Raw genomic sequence first — 22,204 nt, 5'->3', positions numbered from 1 at the left:
TAAGATATGTACCATATTTTAATGAATGAAAATGACTTTTCTAACCTCGAAGCTATTCATTTACATAAGAATTCTATGACTGTTTATCTCTCCACATTACCAACAAACAAACAACTTAGAAAAAGACATAAAATTATAATGGTTGTTAAAATGACATGAAACATTGCACGAGCTTGCACTGCACTACTTTCACGGCTCACGTGTAAGGACAAAAAAAAAAAAAAAAACCGACCGCTGTGATCACACAAACCTTTTAACAATAATCAATATTAGTTAGTTTTCTTCATTTTATTCTCTTTTGTCTTCTTTGTTCTTGTTCCTTTGTACTTTTTTGTTTTCTTTTTGCTGCACTTTTTGATGTCACTTCGTATATTCCTCTCTTTTCGGGTATTGCCATTAGATGGGTGTTTGATCTTATGTTGTATTACATATTGTTTGCGTTTTCCTTTTTTCCCTCATCATCCATCTGCGTTTGTATTTCTTTATCTTTCTTGGCTCCTCTTTTCCTTGGTTTTAGACCTCATCCTGCTTCTTCATCGTCTTCTCATACCACAACTTCCAATTCTATAGACGATGTATCTGTTGTAGTTACTGCTATTTATACAGCAAAACGAATACCGATATTACTTTTTTTTTTTGGTCGTTCTTCAAGTCAAGTGTTCCCCATCGGAAACCATGATATTGATGAGAATGGATGCTTAAACATGAGAAAGATACATCCCATCACACACACACACACACACACATACACACACACACACGTGATGTCCCATACAATCTGCGACAGGAGTTTGACCCCGGAAGTACAAAGTGACGACGATCTAAAGTCAGCCACATGACTTCACAAAGTAGCGGGGACAAACCGCCACGGAGTCCAAACTTCGGAGAGAATCACCCTACACTGACCTTTTGTGGCGTCCAGGGAGCTCGTTGACGAATTGCGGCGTCAGGTTTATTTCTCAAGTGTGTTACATTTTTCACCAACCCATTGTTTATTGCCGCGACCAGCCAATTACGGCTGACGACACTCACACGTGGACACATTACTCCACTGCTATTGACTGAAACGTTCAACAGCGTTTTGCAACAGTGTAGTCTGCACTAATCGAGGACTTGTAAAAAACAACTCTTACATTACGGGGAGATCACTTTCTGTCAGACATTTCTTTTTGAGAGGGTGACAAATCACTAATACAAATCGACTGTAAGTTTTTGATAATTACAAACGAACCATTCTCGATAGGTAAGAAATGAAATATGTTTTCTGTCACACAGAAGGGGCATTTTGAAAGGACTATATAGTAATAATGATTGTAAAATGTGCCGTGCCTGTACTGTGTGAGAACTGATATTGGGCACGCCAATTCATCAGGGCAAACTGAAACGCAGGATGTAATGAGCTCTATAATGATAAGATGCGGTCTTTGTTTTTAACCTATAAGGGTAGCCCCTTCAGTATACTTAGTAGTGTCAGTGTGACTTGACCAGCACTGCCAGGTGTACCCGCCTTTACACAAAGAATGTACACTTAAAGACTCAGAGAAATGTGATTTTTTTTTCCAAGGGGGAGTGCTACATTAAGACAGGTAAAGCGTCTGAATTTTAAGTTGAGTAATCGTATACATAAGAATTGAGCCCTAAAAGCATTGTGAAGAAAGTATCTTCAATTGAGCGCTGGTTAATCCTTTCATTACTGCGGATCTGATACTATCGGAATTCATGCGGTTATACTTGTTGCTATTTCATTTATTGTTCTGGTTTGTGTCTTTGTATGTTGTTTTCGTTGATCTGTCTCAGCAGTGGGTAAGATGTATGGCAAACACTAAGCTTAGTGATTACCAACATCCTTAAAATAGTCGTTGACCTAAACTCTTGACCACGAACACCTGTTTTATGGGGGACTCTCCATTATTATTTCAATGCCGCCGTGTCCATGGAAACCTGACGAAGTAGAGATGAGAAACGATGTCCTCAAATAACGTGCAGGTTGATGTAAATCTTGTTATTATGGTTTAGGAGGTTTTTTTGAATAACAACACTGACGCCAGATGGGAATCGGCGACACGGCCAAGCCAGTCTTTTCCACAAGCAGTATACTAAACCAGCTGTGCGCGGTAAATAAGGCCAGAATCTTCGGCCCTTTTCACATTGGAAAGCTAACCTACTAGAACGAATGAAAAGAACTCCTTCGTTTGCGAGGATTGATGTTCATGTTTTGCTAAAGATATGAAAAAAAAAAACAAACTTATAGACACCGTGCGGGCAGGAAAGCATGCAAACACACTTATTTCAATTTACTAACTCACGCTAATTCACATTCCTTTAGCTATACGCATATAAATGATATGAACACATTATGCATAATTATAAACACAATGATCATACACACAGGGATGCAGAAGATATATATATATATATATATATATATATATATATATATGTATATATATATAAGGAACTTAAAATAAAACAGGTGAATCATCAACAAACCTTAAAATAAAACGAGAACATCTTTATTTCCTGATCAGCTATTGCGAGCAAATAAAAATCAACGAAAACTGTAAAGTACCAAAAGAAACTTAATGACTTAGGTAGCATAAATCCATACCAAAAAGAGACCAGATCCGTAGGTAGCATCAATCCCACCAAACATTTATGATATATCCTAGCATTGGAGAATCAATAATGCAACTCGGCCGTAGGGTGTTTGGAAGTGTTGTCCCCCTCTCCTGGGAAGAATCAGAAGATTTAATCTGGACGATCTCTTGAGAGAGAGAGTGAGGAAATCTGCTCTTCATGATGAAATTGGGGTACCAGTTTGGGTAAGAGAGGTCTTCAAGAGCCTGCTTATAGACGGTCTCTCCCCCCCCCCCTTCCCCCTCTCTCTCTCTCTTTCTAACTTGTTCAAGAAAAACCGCCGCCCACAATGAGACGTTTTGAGTATTAATTTCCTTGATTACAGCAGTAATGTTTTCGCGCAGACCCCTCTCTCGGGAATAGAAAGCGGGAAATTAAAGCATTAATGTCCAAGGGATCCGTTAACTTGGGCTGTGACAAAACGGAAATTCATCAGTCTGCAAGACAAGAAAAAAAAACATAGGTGAAACATATTGTCCAATCCCACAAACAAGACGTGAAAGAAAAAAGAAAGTGTGTTTTATTAAGTATAATAATGAAGATCACTTTTGTTTTCAGATCATTCTGGGTTGTATTGCTTTTACTCAAAATAATCAGTGATTACATCATCATCATTGCTATTATCACTATTATTATTATTATCATTATATATTGTTATTATTATTATTATCATTATAATAATTATTATTATTGTCATTATCAATTATTATCATTATTATCAGTATTATTATGATTATGATTATTGTTATTATTATTATTATTATTATTATTATTATTATTATTATCATCATCATTATTACTATTACTATTATTATTGTAATCCTCGTCGTCGTCGTCGTCGTCGTCGTTGCTGTTGTTGTTGTTGCGTTGCCGTTAGGTTTCGTTCAGGTATACCTGTATTCAATACGGAGGTAGAGGATGATAAAGTTTAAATACTTCCTTGGAGACTTTCCATACCCCAGGAGCCCTGGTTGCTTCTTTTATTCATCTGTCAGAGGGCTCGAGCTATAGGTGAAGAGACCCTTACCCACAAAAAGTCCTTGGTTAGCAGGATCCATGAATTTTAAATGGAGCACCCGACCGGTAAGACTGCTGAAGAAGTCTTCTCTGTTTTCATGCGGTTGGCCGATGTGGGTGTTGAAAAATTCCATGCATCTTTTACAGCCCTATGCAACTTTGACGAGGTTACGGCACAATAGCAGAGGGGAGTTGAATATTGTCATGCGCAGTGTCCTATCCGACCTTTGTGTTTGGATGGTACGATGATTATGAGAAGAAACATGGAGGTAGGTTTCATTTATTTTTTACCAATAAATACTGAATGAAAAAAAAAAGAAACATGGAGGTAAACGGGAACTTCTCTTCGACGCTGTATTACAGCGTGAACGTTCATACATTTGAATCAAAGTTTCATGCAGCTGCGTATTGAATATCATTAATTGATGTATATTTCTCTGGTTTTTTTTTTGTTTTTTTTTGTCTATTTCTGTTTTATCTTTCGCCCGTATCTCTTCCCTCCCTACTACCATCTAATGATGTCTTTACGAGTAACTGTGTACACTTTTTGTTTTTAAAATTTCAACTCAAATCAATTTACTCAACATCATTTCAGGAGTAAAAAAATAAATAAAAAAGATACACAAAGACCAATGAATCATTCTTTCCAAATCAAATGTTCCCCAGTAAAAATTGATAAATGAAACACAACAAAGTTTGCCACAATTCCTTATAAACACACAAAATCATTTAGAAGAAACACGAACAAAAGCTACGAAATAAATTGTACGTTTGAGAGTTACATCTCACCGAATAAAGGACACTCGATCGTATTGTACTTGACTCTTATCTAGAGTAGTGTGGACCAGTTAAAGTCCCGCTGGAATTAGTCAACAGCTACACTAAAATGCTCTTGAAGTTTGTTTATTGCTTCTTTTAAAGAGGATAGGTTCTTAAACGCTCTTACCTTCTACGAACACTGACACTGACATGGGATTTGTGATAGCAGGAAATTGGCGTCGTTCGGATGTAAAAATGCAAAAATTACAGCCACTGACACTGAGAAATATTAGCCCTTTCACATCTTTCCTGTTTGTTTTTCTTTGCGTAAGCATATATATATATATATATATATATATATATATATATATATACACTGTATATCAGAAAGGAACTATCCTCATCACGTTAATCTATATAATCTATCGTTTTTTATTATCAACCTGTGTCCTGTACATTCACCGTGAACATTGATACATAAACGCATGTTATTGTATTCTACATGTTGATGTGTAATGGACATTGTCGAAATTGTACAAGATAACCATACTCCGTATAGTACCATTATGTTAGGTGATGTTGCTGAAATTTGATGGAACTGCAAAACCAGTACCATACAGAGAATAGATAATCAAATCACATCAAATCAAATCAAATTAAATCAAAACAAAGTAACTCCGATGGGATTAATCTCTTTGTCGATCTCAGTGTCATATCATGAATTATATATCTAACTCTCCATCTCTCTCTCTCTCCTCTCTCCTTCTTCTTTCCCTCTTTCCACCTCTTCTGATCTCATCAATTCCTCGTCCGGTTCTCTGTAGTCGATATCCCAGGCTAGCCATCAACACTGATTTATTCAGGCTAGTCACGGACGACTTCACGTAGTCCCATTCAATGGCGCTCGTGCTGGTTGAAATCAAGTAAAGGGCCCGAATTCGCCATTCCAGTCGTCGTCTCCGACCTTGTTTTTCAACATCTTTCGCCTTTCTGGTCCCGGACAGGGGGCACTTTTCGTGAAATTCGATCTTTCGAGAGAGCACTTCGGCATCAGGAATGAGATTGAAGTAGAAGCATCGAATTGTCAGCCCGCGTTGAATTATGTAAGAGGTGAAGGTGCACGGATCGCTGCAATGGGGCCATCTTTGTTTCCGTTTTTTGTAAACCCTTGTTCCAGAGAGCCCGACATGTAAGACTGCAATCACAATTTCTACTAATTACAATCAAATTTGACTGCTTTTCAATGGTGCCATTTCTTTTTAAGACTATAATGATTACGATTTCAACTAATTACAGTCAAATTTGACTGCTTTGCAATGGTGCCATTTCTTTTTCAAAAGACTATAATTACAATTTCAACTAATTACAATCAAATTTGACTACTTTGCAATGGTGCCATTTCCTTTTAAGACTACAATCACAAGTTTCAATAATTACAATCAAATTTGACTGCTTTGCGACGGGGCAATCTTTTTTTTTTGGGGGGGGAATAATACTCTGCATAAGCTAATGGGTCTATTAGATCTGAAAGTGTTATTGCCTGCGTGAAAAAAAAAATCATTGTGACATACATGTAATAGTTAACAACCTGTCTGCTCTGAATATTTATTGTACAAAGGGCGCCAACAAGTTAGTGTTTGAATTTTTATGACTTATAAAGAGGCGTGCCACAAGGCTTAATGTTCAAACGGGTGTAATAAGACCGCCATTGTTCAGCCGTGCGTCGCTTTCCACTCTCTTCAAATCTCAAGACAAATCTAACACCGCCCAACCATTTACATCCGGGAGGTCTATTTGTCTCATGCAATCCTGTCTATGGCATATCTGGCATGCAAAAAGTAATTTCACCCGTCAGAGTCGCTCGTTAGGATGCCTTTCACCTTCCCCCGTACTTTCATACAACCCTCGCTATAATCCGTAATTGCTACACTTTATACTGTATGAATGCATCTTTCCCAGTCCCTATTTTCTATTACTGTCTATTGTGAAAATAATGGCGTTTTTGTCCGTTTAGAAATGCGTGACAGCGTAATGGACTTTTATGTTCTCCCATTGGCAGTCTATAGCGATCTGAGGTCGACACGTTTGCAATTATAAGGGCAATGTGGCTCTATCGATAGCAGGGCCGATATTTTCACCACCAGCAATCGATATTGATGTAAATCGAGGTAAATACGTTGTACACATTTGGTTGTGTGTGTAATGTTGTGCTTCCGTGTGCTTTCATAGTGTACAAACTGTGAACAATAAGTATCAGCCTTTCTGTAATTCTGGCACAAGTTCATTCGGAAACAAACATTCTTCTGGTGAGTCTCTCTGGGTTTTACTTTTCGGTTTAGGTTATCTACACAAATCATTAAACTGCGACATGGTTCGTATTGTTTTACAGTGGACACAAGTGAAATAGATAAAAAGACTCTTATATTAGCAAATTACTGGGATCTCCACAAAAACACAACATTCAGCATTGCCTCTTCATTAAACCGGTCATTCACGTTATTTTAAAAATCTGGAAACACGCTCGCCCGGATATTGACACTGAAAAATAGCTGTTCTCTTAGTTGTCACGTGATCAATACCCCCTTTCTCGCCCAGCTCAGCTAATGAGATTGCTGCAGACAATACGAACAATACGAAAGACACATTTACGCACCCGTATCCCATCAATAGTTAATGGCTTATGCCCAGTCCTGCCATTAAGTGCGATTCAAGCAAAGTACACTAGATCAAAAATCTCTACGTTACACAAAGTCATGTACCAGATAAATGTAGATTCCTCAACGTATCCCAGTTGACACCGATTAAGGTTGAGTTCGACTTTAAGATTTGTTGAATTAAGAAGGTTAGAAATTAGCAATGAGATACGCTGAATGACGGAGGTGAAAGTTGTAAGGGACAAGTCAAAGGTCCCCAAATTTCTTAAAATATAATTTCCTGGCTAAAACGTCCATTAGATAACTATAAAGTTATTAAATATATCCTAATGGAGAGGAATACAATGGGAAATTTTGAATTTGTTTATTTTGTGCAGAAATGGTTAAAATTAATCCTTTGCCAGCACTCAATTTCAATGATTAGCACTGAAATGTAACTAACGGGTCACGTACTTATTACACACACATAGGAAAAACTCATTCGGAAACTACGCTGTATCCATGTTGATGGATCTTTTCTTCTTCTTTTTCTTCTTCTTCACTTGTCCTTGTTCTTCTTCTTCTTCTTCTTTTTGTAAATTGGGACACAGAACTGGTGGAAACCAAATCTCTTGTGCTCTAAAGCAAATTAGAGCTCACAGAACTTTGCACTCTCTAACCTCCATTCTCCAACTCCTTCTTACTATTTGGTTCCCAATATAACTGGACGGAGGACGGTCGTCTGCATCGGTGTAAGCGGCGCCATGATGTTATTTGCTTCAGCACGAGCCCTGAGCTGAGGGGGTTGCAGTATTTTCTCAAAGTCGACGTGACCGTAAGATCACGAACAGAACTACGTGGAGAACATGCACCGATCCTGGTGAGCTACGTCGCGTATCGCGCGTAATTCGTTTCCGATGGTCAGGAGATCTAGTTCATAGAGGAGGGGGTGACATTTAACAAGCGCGACGCCACTTAGCGCCTGCGATCAGTTCGGGTCTCGAGTGTTATAATATTGCCAACCGATAATGCCTCCCTGAAAAAAAAAAGACGAAAGGAAAAGTTCAATACTATGAGTTCAAACGCAGCAATGTCATCCTATTTCGTGACAACCAGGATTTAGCAGATTATTACACATATCGAAAAAAAAGAAATATATATCTATTGATATAATAGATATATATTTCTATACTTACATAAAGTTACGTAACTTACAACTTCCGCATTTGCCTGAAGTAAATATCACATAAGAATTCGTTCTTATTCGAATCAAACGTAAGTTCTTGATAGACTGTTGGTTCTTCATCTTCATACTCGTTTTATTTCTATTCTATTTTGCCTTGAGAAGAACACAGGCGACTCTACTTAGGTGTTTTACTTGAGCGCAGAAGACTTTGTTTGGTATATAAAAGCAAGAATATGTTATTATGAGGTCGAGTATACTTTAAAAAGAAATCTGAACTTTTTTTTTGTGCCACAGACACACAAACACATTTTATGTAGGCCTACATACACTTGATATAAAAACTAAATGAATATATATGAATAATGTTTATGTATTCGTAGGAAGAATTATTTGTATGTATACACACACGCGCGCGCACACACACACACACATATATGTATATATGTATATATATATATATATATATATATATATATACATACATATAGTATAAATATATGAAGCATACCAACACATATATAAAGTTACATTCAAAATCATTTGCCAATTTAGCAGAGGCATCGACAGTGTATCGAAATACTGTTCGACTTGTAAATTTTAGTTAAGTCAGTTTTGCAACAAAGTTTCGGCACGTCTCATTTACTGTCAGTGATTATTGGGGGTAGCCATATTGATGACGTCATCTGAGTATCTTTCCAAAGAGGCATTCTGGGTAATTTCAACTTGTGATATTATGAGGATACAAGAATACTTTTAAACACTATCGAAATTTGTTTGTTATACGATAGTTGTCCACTGACCACAAAATCCGCCCATCATAACATAGTCAGTGGAGTCACACCATTTCTCTCGTTATGAATGGTCAAGTATTCTTTCAGTGAGCGTTAGTCGCCTTCGCGTTTTAACAGGCTCTAAGATACACCCGAGGTGACCTGCGTGTTTCTATGCTATAGCACCGAATTCGTGACCCCAAATATACAACGCATCTATTGTCACAAAGTTGTTTATCTGAACATCGTATCACTGTTAGATTATGAAAATGATCGTTTTTAATTGTAATTTTGATGAAGTATGAATTCACTCTAATTTGAATCACATGGACTGATGTGTAGGATTATATATATATATATATATATACATATATATATATATATATATATATATAGTCTAGGAGACACTGCACTCATCTTAATACCCTTAAATCTAGCCCCGTTATTTAAAATAAGAATATACTAACCTTCGTCTCTCGTGCTTTGATTTTACACTGCCGAATTAATGTGAAGACTTACAAGAGATATAAAAATATGGACAAATAAAAGCATTCTGGTTATGGGGACGTACTAAGTCAGATTTAGGTTCAGTGGTTTTGCAAACGATGGGGTGTCAAACAGATAAACCAATAGATGAAGACCAGTTTTGATTAAATGCATTACTAGTAGTTAATAAATAATCAATATACAAAGCATAAGATAATGAAATATTAATGCTTCAGTTTTGGCGAAATACATGGTCTTCTGTTTGTAAGAATAGAAAAATTTCTTTACGTTATATTGTAATTTCCACAAGATTCTATTGGCACGTCATTTCTGCTGCACTTTCTTCTTCTTTTGGAGACATATCAAATATAAACTGGTTTCTTTGTGGCCTACCGTACGTTTAAAGATTCTGTGCTTTATAAACGATATCTTAAAACCTTTAACATAAAAAACCAAAGTCAAAACAACTGAAATAGTGTCCAAACCCTGTTCATTGCAGCCAATTCAGTATAGAGCACCGGAAGGTCTGAAGTAAATTCTATTGGAACATAATAACCGCTAAAAATCAACAAAACGCGCCATTTACTCAACCCCCATTCGTAAGACGCCCTCAGATTCCACTTAAACACACTGTCGCCATCTTGATTCAGACCAGCCCTGCAAGACGAGCCAGGGTAAAAGCGCAAAATGTCAGTGCCTTACCTCTTTCCTACAGTTATAATGCAAACTGCATTACGTAGTTTGTTTCTCTAGTAAACGCTTTTGATTTCATTGAGGCTACGATAGGTTTTCTTAACCCGGTAAAAGGCAGCAGTGAAGTGGACACAGCTCGTGCGCTTGCCTTTTAGTAAATGAGGTTAATCCCTATCCCCCTTTCCAGTGTCTATTTTTTCTTTCTCATTAAGTAAATTCGAAATTGAAAAAGCACAAGCTTCATGACCATTCCACAGGTTAAAGCAGGTAGTACAGATAGTGGTAATTTCAGTTAAATAGACTTAAATCTCACTGCTACGCAACGTTTTGAAATCTTTTTGCAATTTGCAAATTAACAATTTTAGCAAATTAACAATCGTATCAAATCCAATTTTAGCAAATTAGCAATCGTATTAACATTTAGCAAATTGAAATTGCTAAAATACGATGAAACATTAACGATATCTTTTCTAGGATCTTTAGAGCTTGCTAAAATGTGCAACATAGAACGATATACAATTACGAGCAGCTATACACTAACAGCTGGATTTTAATGATCGTAATGTCATCCAATCTAAAATCTCAATGTTCATTTTACGGTTTCAAAAAGAGATTAGATGAATAATTTGAAAGAGATCATTGTAGAAAAATGTCGTAGAATATGGATAGTGTTAGATCGCTAATCGGATGTATTGATATCAACATAATTTAAGAGTCATTTATTTTTTGCCTGATTCATATTTACGTGTTACGATTTTGTGTTGTTGCTATAATTAATCATTTTGTTGTTGTTCCTTTTTCTTCGCTTTTCCTTTTCTAAAAGATTATCAATATCACTTTGTAAAGATATATCATCGTATCTCTGTTTTGTTTTTTGTTTTGTTATGCTTTGTTTTTTTGTTTTGTTTTGTTTTGATCTGTGCGAGGATATGTTGGAGAACAGCCAAGACGGAAGCTTGTGCCGTGCTGAAATAAGATACTCTTCCCGTCGATGGTTAACCCGTTCCATAATATGTTCCGTGGCCTGCGTATTAAGTCTACGGGCATTTCTGAATTAAGTATGGAACTTTTTTTGTTTAAGTTTAGTGGCCCCTGTTCCTTTATTTTCTCATTTTCTTGGACACCATTTTTCAATTCAATTCAATTTTTAATTTCATTTTTCGACAAAAACATACAGACATCACTCTTTTTTGGTAACAGAAAATAAGGTGAGTAAAATTATTAAAAGGGAGAGAATGCATGGGCGTCACCAGGGGGGGTGCGTTGGGTGCGAACGCACCCCCCTTCAGATCCTTAAAAAAAAAAAAAAAAAAAAAAAAACAGTCTGCGAGCGACCTCAACGCCGGACGCTAAATAATTATTCTTTTCTATTTTTTTTTTCATATTTTGCACCAGGGACACACACACACACACACACACACACACACACACACACACACACACACACAAAAGAAAATCGTCGGTAAAAACAATTCGCACCCCTGGTTCTGGCAGCACTGATTTTATACATATCTATTAGTATTCTACAGTGTTTACTATTTATCGATGTACTGTACATCCGTATATACGATACGGACCACTTTGACGTTTGCATGTACGTGTGCTACTTACAAGTATATAGGGTCTATGTACGTTACTTCTGACCAATCCATATTGCCAGCCCAAGAGCGAGCCTTAGCCTCATTAAAGAAAAAAAGAAAACAATGGAGGGGCAAGCATATTTTAGTTTTGCCCCCCCCCCCATATTTAATAATTCCCGAAATGAGAAGATTTTCTTGCTTTTGAAAGAAAACAAAAATGTTGCCCCCATAAAAATATTGGAAGGCAAGCGCACCATTTGCCCCACCCCACATAATCATAATTCCCGCGATGAAAAGATTTTCTTGCTTTTTTGTTAGAATTAAGAAACCTGTCCAATTATTTCACCCAAAAGCAGTGGCGTAACTACCGAGGGGGGGGGGGGGGTGCGCCCCCCTCCAAATCCGCTGGTTAAAAAAAAAAAAAAAAAAAAAAAGATTTACCGAAATAGTAGTTCAAGTGTTAGTAAACTGCTTTTGAATGTAAGGGTGATCCAGAAATAAGATATTTTTCTATGATTTCTTTTAACCATAATTAAATAGGTATATAGTGTGAAACATTGTTTAAAAAGCCCGGACCCGACAAAAGATTGTGATTCCTGGTTGGCATTCTGCGTATAAGCAGGATGTGCGCAGTGTACTCCGTACATCCGAACGAAGAGTCGCTACAATGTTGCGCAATGTGATGTAGAATGTTTATACCTTTGTACCTTACGCTTCGTTTTATCAAAGCTAGATCATTGCATTTTGCAGTGTTGCTTTACATCCTAGTCTATATGAAAATGTCTTGCATTGCCAATAAAAAGACTTTACCTGGGCTAATTCCTAACTTTTCCATGTATATAACACACGCACACAAACAAACACGCACAATTAGTTTAGGGGATGCTCTAAAGTGCAGATTTTGGACATCCTTTCCCCGCTTGATCACTTCGACGCCACCTCGCTGGTCATACCTCCCCCAGTCATAAACATAAACCCACACCCTGGACTACCAGTGGCGGATCCAGGGGGAGGGGCGCACCGCGGGCGTCCCCCCCCCCCCCCTTTAATTTCCAAAGCGAAAAATAAAAAATAAAATAGCTGCAAACGGCAGTTTTTGGACAGTAAAATGTCAAAATTTTCAAACTCGCTCGCTCCTCTCGCTCGCATTTAGTCGTAATGCCATTCTCCGAAGTTGCTGCCAGTAATTGCCGGCAGTTGCGCCTGGTGCGCCCCCCCCCCCCCTTCATTTCCAAAGCGAAAAAATATAGCTATACAAACGGCAGTTTGGGGACTGTATGAAGAGATGATGTCAACATTTTCAAGCTCGCTCGCTCCGTTCGCTCGCATTCAATCTTTATGCAATACACCTGATGTTGCTGCCAGTAATTGCCAGCAGTTCCGCCCGGTGCCCCTCCCCCTTAATTTCCAAAGCGAAAAAATATGGCTAAGAACGGCAGTTTTTGGACTGTAAAATGTAAAATTTTCAAGCTCGCTCGTTCCGCTCGCTCGAATGTAATCATTATGCTCTCCTGATATTGCTGCCAGTATTTGCCAGCAGTTGCGCCCGTTGCGCCCCCTTAGATTCTAAAGCGTAGAAATATAGCTATACAAACGGAAGTTTGTTTGTTTTTTACTGTAAAATGTCAAAATTTTCAAGCTCGCTCGCTCGCTCTATCGCATTTAATTGTTACGCAATTCTCCTGATGTTGCTGCCAGTAATTGCCGGCAGTTGCGCCCGGTGCGCGCCCCCCCCCCTCCTTTATTTCCAAAGCGAAAAATATGGCTCCAAATGGCAGTTTTTGGACTGTAAAATGTCAAATTTTTCAAGCTCGCTCTCTTCGCTCGCTCGCATTTAATTGTTATGCCATTCACCTGATGTTGCTGCCAGTAATTGCCGGCAGTTGCGCCCGGTGCGCCCCCCCCCCCCTCCTTTATTTCCAAAGCGAAAAAATATGGCTCCAAATGGCAGTTTTGGGACTGTAAAATGTCAAAATTTTCAAGCTCGCTCTCTTCGCTCGCTCGCATTTAATTGTTATGCCATTCACCTGATGTTGCTGCCAGTAATTGCCAGCAGTTGCGCCCGGTGTGCCCCCCTTAATTTACAAAGCAAAAAGATATGGCTACAAATGGCAGTTTTGGGACTGTAAAATGTCAAAATTTTCAAGCTCGCTCGCTCGTTCGCTCGCATTTAATTGTTATGCAATTCTCCTGATGTTTCTGCTAGTAATTACCGGCAGTTGCGCCCGTTGCGCCCCCACCCCTCCTTTATTTCCAAAGCGAAAAAGTATGGCTCCAAATGGCAGTTTTGGGACTGTAAAATGTCAAAATTTTCAAGCTCGCTCTCTTCGCTCGCTCGCATTTAATTGCTATGCCATTCACCTGATGTTGCTGCCAGTAATTGCCAGCAGTTGCGCCCGGTGTGCCCCCCTTAATTTCCAAAGCAAATGAATATGGCTACAAATGGCAGTTTTTGGACTGTAAAATGTCAAAATTTTCAAGCTCGCTCGCTCGCTTGCTCGCATTTAATTGTTATGCAATTCTCCTGATGTTACTACCAGTAATTACCGGTAGTTGCGCCCGTTGCGCCCCCACCCCTCCTTTATTTCCAAAGCGAAAAAGTATGGCTCCAAATGGCAGTTTTTGGACTGTAAAATGTCAAAATTTTCAAGCTCGCTCTCTTCGCTCGCTCGCATTTAATTATTATGCCATTCACCTGATGTTGCTGCCAGTAATTCCCAGCAGTTGCGCCCGGTGCGCCCCCCCCCCTTAATTTACAAAGCAATAAAATATGGCTATAAAACGGCAGTTTTTGGACTGTAAAATGTCAAAATTTTCAAGCTCGCTCGCTCCCCTCGCTCGCATGTAGTCGTTATGCCATTCTCCTGATATCGCTGCCAGTAATTTGTCGTTTCACACCGTCACTCCAGAATCCATTTATAGGGGGTACAACCCCCTCCGGCACTTCCACACCCTCCCCCCACCCTTGCTCGCTCCCTCGCATACTAACCCCCCCCCCCCCCCCCCCAAGATGAAATCCTAGCTGCGCCGGTGCCCCTTCCCCGCTTGGTTTCCCTCAAAAAACAGTAAAAGTCTAGGGATTGAGAGCTTCCTATATTCCAAATGTCTGTCAAAAAAATCTCGTAAACATTTAGTGTCAAAACGCACCCCCCTTGAAAAAAAGCTGGTGACACCCCTGGAATGTGTGTGTGTGTGTGTTTGTGTGTGTGTGTGTGTGTGTGTGTGTGTGTGTGTGTGTGTGTGTGAAATGAAAAGAGTGTACAATCATTGTGGAACATTACAATAATCATCCATTGTCATGAAAATTGAATTGACCTAAGCACCTGGTTCTCTCTTTAGTCTACAACTCGGATCTCTCTGACATTTAGTATTATCGTCTGTCACTCTAATCAAATTTCTCTCTTATTTTCTCTCTCTCTCTCTCATTTTTCTTATCCTCTTTCACGCGCGTAGGCACAAACACACACACACACACATTCTCTCCCTTTTAGCCGGTCAATATTGCTTATTCTTCTACACTCTTACTCCTCTGTTTATTTGGTCTTTCTGGTAGTCTGTTTGTCTGTTCTATCTATACCTACTGATTTCTCTCTTTCTTTCTCTCTCTCTCATAATGTATGGTGTGTGTCCCACGTTGCTCTTAGTGGTTACGTGTCTGATTCTATTCTCTCTCTCTCTCTTTCTTTTTTTTTTTGTTCAATGTCCAAGCTATCGATTCGTCCACTCACTTGGACTCTTTTACGTATTTTTGTTCCATTCTTTTTTTCTTTTTCGCGGGGAACGCTGACCCGTTTTTCTCGCCAGGGACACGTCGAGTGTTTAAGACGAGCCCGAAATAAACAAGACACTCCCGGAATTCCACGAGCTTGTTTCCTGTGATGTGCCCAAGAAATTATGACTCTGCCACTGAATTGCACGTTTTCTGATACAAACCTGTTTTTTTTTCTTCTGAGTAAATAAGAAAAATAAAACACTCTTGGAATGTTTTTACTGATGGGGTTTTTGTAACAAGTGTGTACAAACTCACGCCCACTCTCGTGCATTTATAAATATGTTACGCTCCAACACCGTTAAAGACCAAGCAGGTACCGGGTGAGCTTGCCTCTAGTACCTCCTTGTGAAAAAAAAAAAACTACCCCGTAAGTGCACCTTTTTGTGTGCAGTCGATTTGCTTACATTCCCAAACCGTGCTATCTCATTTCTAAATTAAGGTCGTGCGGATTGCCAACACAGTGCAGAAGCGGCGACCATGCACAACACAAACAAAGGATGCTAGTCAAAAGATGTTGCGAAAACAATGATATAAGAAAATAATGATAAAACATGGAAAACATGAACGAACAACAAGCAAAAAAACAAACAAACAAACAAACAAAACAACACAACACAAAATTGTATCGATATTCATTATTTTGAAACAGTCTTTCTACCTTGTCAAGAAAGTCCGGTATGTATAAACGATACAGCTGTTGAATAACATTTGTTACAAGACCTACACTCACGCACACTTCAACATAGATGCCTCAACAATTATTCAAGACATGGGGTTACTAAAATCGTAACCACCAGTTAATCTTTATTGATGTACGTATACTTCGTATTCCAAGCTACCGAAGACTTACGAAAACGTAACGAAACAACCTTGATCGCCTTAATTGTGTTTGTGATACTGGTTGTGGAATATGATTATTAATCATTGATACCTATGTACTGATACTTATACTGTTTAGCAATTCCCTCTATATCCAATAATTTCGATTTTGTATTTTTTTTAAAAATAAAAGTCACGTTATTTTCTTTATTTCTGTTCACAATATTTTCCTTGATTACTATGTTGTACTGATTTTGTGTAATTATATGTATCTAAACATCCTTTTGCAATTGAGGTTTTGTTGGAAATGGAAGAAATTAATGAAATAATGCTATAAGTTCAGTTCCATTATGGTCACATCAACACCAGGAACTTTTTTTCTTTGGAAGGAATGCAATTATTGTAAGTTGCAGCAACGATGCCAACGACTTAAATGCTATCAGCTCATGCATTGGATGTTGCATACCTGTTGTCATAGCAACTGCGGTTATTGCAAGTTGCAGGTATACGCAAACGTGCGTGACGAAATGAAGTCCGAGTGCACATCAGGGCCCCTGCCTTTAAAAAGGCATTTTGTGATCGGGAGAGCAAAAATTATTGTCGTGCGATGCCCTGGGAGACCCACGTGTGTTTTTCTGGAAGTCATCGACGATCGATCGGGAGTAGCAGCCCATGATCGATACACGTTTCCTCCATTTCCGCCAGTGGTGGTCGCGGGAAAACACGAGCCGTTACCACGAGCGAAATGGTAAACTATCAAAATACCGAGAGGCGGGAAGGAGGAAATACGTATTTTCTGCATCCTTTCACAGTCAAGTCGCTCTCGTCGCTGGTGCGATGCAGTAGGTTTCTATAGTTGTTGAGCAGTCTGTAGCAGAAGTTGGGTTAGTGGCACATAATTTAGCGCCAGTCGTGCCCAGCAGACTTGTTGGTTTTCACCTTCTTTCTTGTGAATGATAGTAGTTTAACACTTATGTATACTTTCTCCCCCTCTCTACAACTGTATCTATCTTATATATATATATATATATATATATATATATATATATATATATATATAGTCGAGACAATATAATGATGACAAAAGATGCAACATCTTTTGTCATCATTACATTGTCTCGACTATAATTCTTCCTAAGGTGACAGAGGCGTATGGTACAAGTATCAGCATCATCGCACTATGAAGAGTTTGTTCGCAAAAACCGATAAGTCCATTTTTGAAGATTTTGAAGTACGGTCTCTGTCATAATGTACAAAATAATACCTTTTAAATGACATATGGGTCACTACATATAAAGGTACATTTTCGAAGGTATGGTCAAAAGAAGCAAATATTTTCTTATTATTCTCTTTATTTTTCTTTATCTTTAATCGCAAATATCTCCATTTGGCAAATATGGCCTTATCGATTTTTGCGAACAAACTCTTCATATATATATATATATATATATATATATATATATATATACTTGGGCGTCCTACGCCTTCTTCACAGGAGTCTTGATAATGACGGTATCAAAACAAAGCAAAACAAAAATCGGGATGCTGCATTCAGTCTAAGTCCAAGCATGTTGAGATTTCACGTATTGGCTCCGCGGAGAAATGAAGAAACAAACTGTTAATGCATCTTTGTGCCAATAAAGCATGAGTTTATGCGTCTAAAATTTTCAGCGTTCTACGCCTTCTTCAGGAGTCTTAACAATGACCGTATCAAAACAAAGCAAAATAAAAATCGGGCGTGAAAAGATGCTGCATTCAGTTTAGGTCCATATATGTTGAGATTTCAAGTATTGGCATTGTTATTGTCAGTATTATGAATTATATATATATATATATATATATATATATATATATATATATATATATATATATATATATATATATATCGATACACATATGCTTAGTAGAATATACAAAATGTGTACGGAGAAATAATAAAGATATAATAATGGAAAGAGAGAACGACAGTCAAGTAATATGGCTTGGATGATAGAGCAAGGATTGGTGTCTTGGTCGGCAAAATTACATTTTCTCTTCTCTTCTCTCTCTGTCTCTCTTTCTTTATTTGTTTTTGTTACTCCATCCCTTTCATTTCTCCCAATTTTATTGCAATGATTTTTATTTCATAATCCTCTTGTTTATTCGCCCTAATCGTTTAATAAAATCATGGTTGACATTGCCATTATCGCTATCGATAGTTTCTGTGATCATGAATCTTTAATTTCTGCTTAGTCCTCTGTTCTTATTTGCACTGTATTCAAAGTCTATTTAGAAGTACAATGTACGTTACCACATTTTGATTTTTCGGTTAATTCGAACACCCTGAAATGTTAAGTTTTTGTTTTTAATAGCCGCGAATGGCAGATTATTCTTGAGCTATTTCTTGATTAATGATGTTTTTTCTGTCTTTGTCTATGTCTGTCTGTCTGTCTGTCTCTCTCTCTCTCTCTCTCTTCCTCTCTCGGAAATTAATGTAGTGTACACAGCTGTAGAAAGATGGGTATAGATAGATAATAGACAAAGATATTGCTATCGAACAATATATAAAGACACGTGCACGCCTGCATTTGAATGCATTTGTGCATGTGTTTCTTCTGTGTTCCCTCATTAAATGTCATCCAATACGTACCTGTGGCAGAAAATAATATCACGATGAGAGAAACCTTCGATAGAAAAAATACATATATATATATATGTATATATATGCATTGTGTCAAGACTTGTTATCTCTCGGTGCGACGCTAACAGATCTATCACCCGGTGGCCTAGCAGAACAACGCCTGCTGTGTACCTCCGGGATATTATGCTTTTTGCAATACACACAACACACACAACACGCACACACACACGCACACACACACACAACACACACACACACACCCACACACACCCACACACACACACACACACACACACACACACACACACACACACAAGCATACACACATTGCTCGCACACTCGGAGCGCAGACGTGCTAACACTTGACAGAAGAAAATGTGTTTTTCTGCCCTTAATTTCAGCCAGTGCGTGTATGCTTGCAAGCCCATTGCATTCTTTAAAGGGACTATGTAAACATTTTCCTCCATCTTGGTCCCAGTTTATGCTCTTCGCGGGGAGAAGGCGTGGGGGTTTAAAGCGCCATCTAGGCGGGCAGGCAATTATTTTTATTGATTGTTTGACGAGTGTCTTAGTGTGGATATGACACGGTCATAACACGGACCCGAGTGTTTTCATTTCATCAACGAAGTTGAGCTCGTCTTGTACTTTCTCCGTTTTCCGTTTGCGTCGAGTGCAACAGGGAAAGTGCAATAACTTTTGTGAGATTTGATGCTGCGATGCGATGATTATTCTGTGACGTTTGTCTTTGATTTGCTGAGGCCTGTGCTGTTTCGTATTCTTAGATCTAAAATTGCATCATAAAGAAACATTACACTCCAAATGTTAAATTTGTTCTGAAAATGTTCCCTATACGCTTTGACTTCGATTTTCTTTCTGCTATAGATAAACGAAAAGGGAAAGAGAACTTTCAACATAAAAATATCAATTAATTCACATCGTTTTGTGGTGCTGTTGATGCAATTGTTGCAATGTGTGTACCACGTTCTTACGTAATCGACCAAGCTAATTATACGTTCTCGTCTAGCATTGTTTAACTCTGCTTCCATTAGGAAGGAGCGTTAAGTCAGCGCACACACCGTACACTGTCAATAAATGCACGTTTCGAGAGCGAGCGTACGAAATGTCGACATCTTGTTTAGATCGCTAAAACTACCGACAGCTGCGCGCCTTGTCAAGGACGAACTCATTACTTACGTACAGCCGTTTTAGAGCAATTATTTATTGGCGGAATAATCTGTACCTCCCTTTTCACAGGTTTTGTCGTTTCTTCCCCTGGACGTGTGTTCACGTGTGAATTATTTTCTATGGCTTCTACACGAGTTCGTGTGACTCCTCACTTTTTGGTGCGTACATGAATCTCAGATATCGAAATCGTAGCAACGTCTTTATAACTGCTGACTTCTGCCACGAACCTCTCATACAGCCGTCATTGAGGTACATGTAGAAATCATTCCAAAGAAGTTACTCTTACTTAAATCTGCCATTATACAAGAGTAACAAAATAGTAATAATCTTAGCAAATCTTTGCATTGTTTCTCTTATCATACATTTATTCGCACACATATTTTGTATTATGTTCTATGGCTTGAACTTCTTGTAAATTGTTAGAAAATATAATCTGTCAAACGTATTATGCATCATCTTTTGCTGGATGTAAATAATGCATGATTGAAATGAATTCAGTTTAATTGGAATCGGACGATAATGATAAGATTACGATTGTTTATGTTTCCCAATGAGCGATCGTAAAATCTAAAAAGGTATATATTAATGTATATATACTGTCGCGCAGGGCGATGTGGTGTCATTAGCAGTGTTCCTCACTTGGTTCGTTACCAAATGACGGAATACATTATTCTTTATCTTGTATCTGTATTATGTAGATACAAAGAGGATAAACAATAAAAGGTAGGGGGTAACAGTACAAAGAAAGTGAACGTAATAGACAATGATACATAAAGCTTGGAATATCCTTGATGATAAGATATCAGAGGCGGAAAAGGAAAGAGAAAACTAAATGTAGGTGCAGTGTGGTAGATCTCAGTATTATATTTGTGGGAGGGACTTCATTGAAAAGACACTTATATATCATCAGTACGTTTTTCAGGAGGATTTGTTACAAATCAAATAAGTGAAGTTTAAATATAGATTGTATCACATGACGTCAGTATGAGGTGTGATAAATGCCTCCAGCAGTCGTTGCTTTAAGAAACAAGACGAAAATTAAACGACAGCTGCCATCGTATATCTTGATAAATATAAATTAATATAAGATAAGAAAGGAGATGCTTTGTTTGTCTATGTTCTACGTTAATGTATTATACGGATACGACAAATCGCTGTCATCCGCTGTAATGGTCGTAACGTCTTCACTCCGCTATTCCAAAAGATTTAGATTTTATTTCCTTTCCATTACATCGTCTCTGTAAAATGAGGAGGTAGTCCTAAAAATGGGGAGCATCAAACAGAAAAGTCAGAGTGGTGGGCAGAGAGAGAGAGGGAGAGAGATGATTTCAATATCATGTACCTCTGTCTCTCAGCTTAATCCGTTATCAAAATATCGACTTACACTGCATCCCTTAAAGGGCAGTCACTCACAACACCGCTTTGTTAATCCCCCCTGCACACATACCTTTCAGCAGCGTATTTGTTTGACGTCACCGTCGCCATGGCAAACTGTGCATTACAAAAATGAGAACTGAAATCCTTCAAGCCAACGTTTTTTTCTCTCTTATTCACATACAACATTACTTATACTGATACATGATTTTAGAGATGTCTCCGTCCTTACCTTCGCGTATCATTGGATGGCAAAGTACATTTCTGTCGATTAATGTATTACTCGTTAATATTCAAGCTGCTTAGATATAACATTATTGTGTCTTCACTTAATTGAGCTCACAAGATGAAAATATTCGATATCATTTTGATACATGATCTCATGTATTGACACACGTTATCTTCGAAACGTTTGAAGGCCAAAGTACATTTTTGTCGATTAATGTATTACTCGTTAATATTCATGCTGTTTGGACAGTGTCTTCACGTAATTGAGCGCGCAAAATTAGAATACATTGTATCTAATATTTTGTTGATACATAGCTTGATGACACACGTTTCTTTCGAGCAATTTCTTCTGAAATATGAAGCAATCCTCTAGAACGCGCAAAAAGGGGGCACTTCAGTTATAAAATGTAATGATAGTAGAGTATCATTTGTGGCACCTTCAGTA

The sequence above is a fragment of the Diadema antillarum genome, unplaced genomic scaffold, assembly GCF_040938485.1.
Source record: "Diadema antillarum isolate AM-2024a unplaced genomic scaffold, OU_Dant_1.0 seq00000321_RagTag, whole genome shotgun sequence".
Lineage (NCBI taxonomy): Eukaryota > Metazoa > Echinodermata > Echinoidea > Diadematoida > Diadematidae > Diadema > Diadema antillarum.
Note: the sequence above shows the minus strand (reverse complement) of the source record.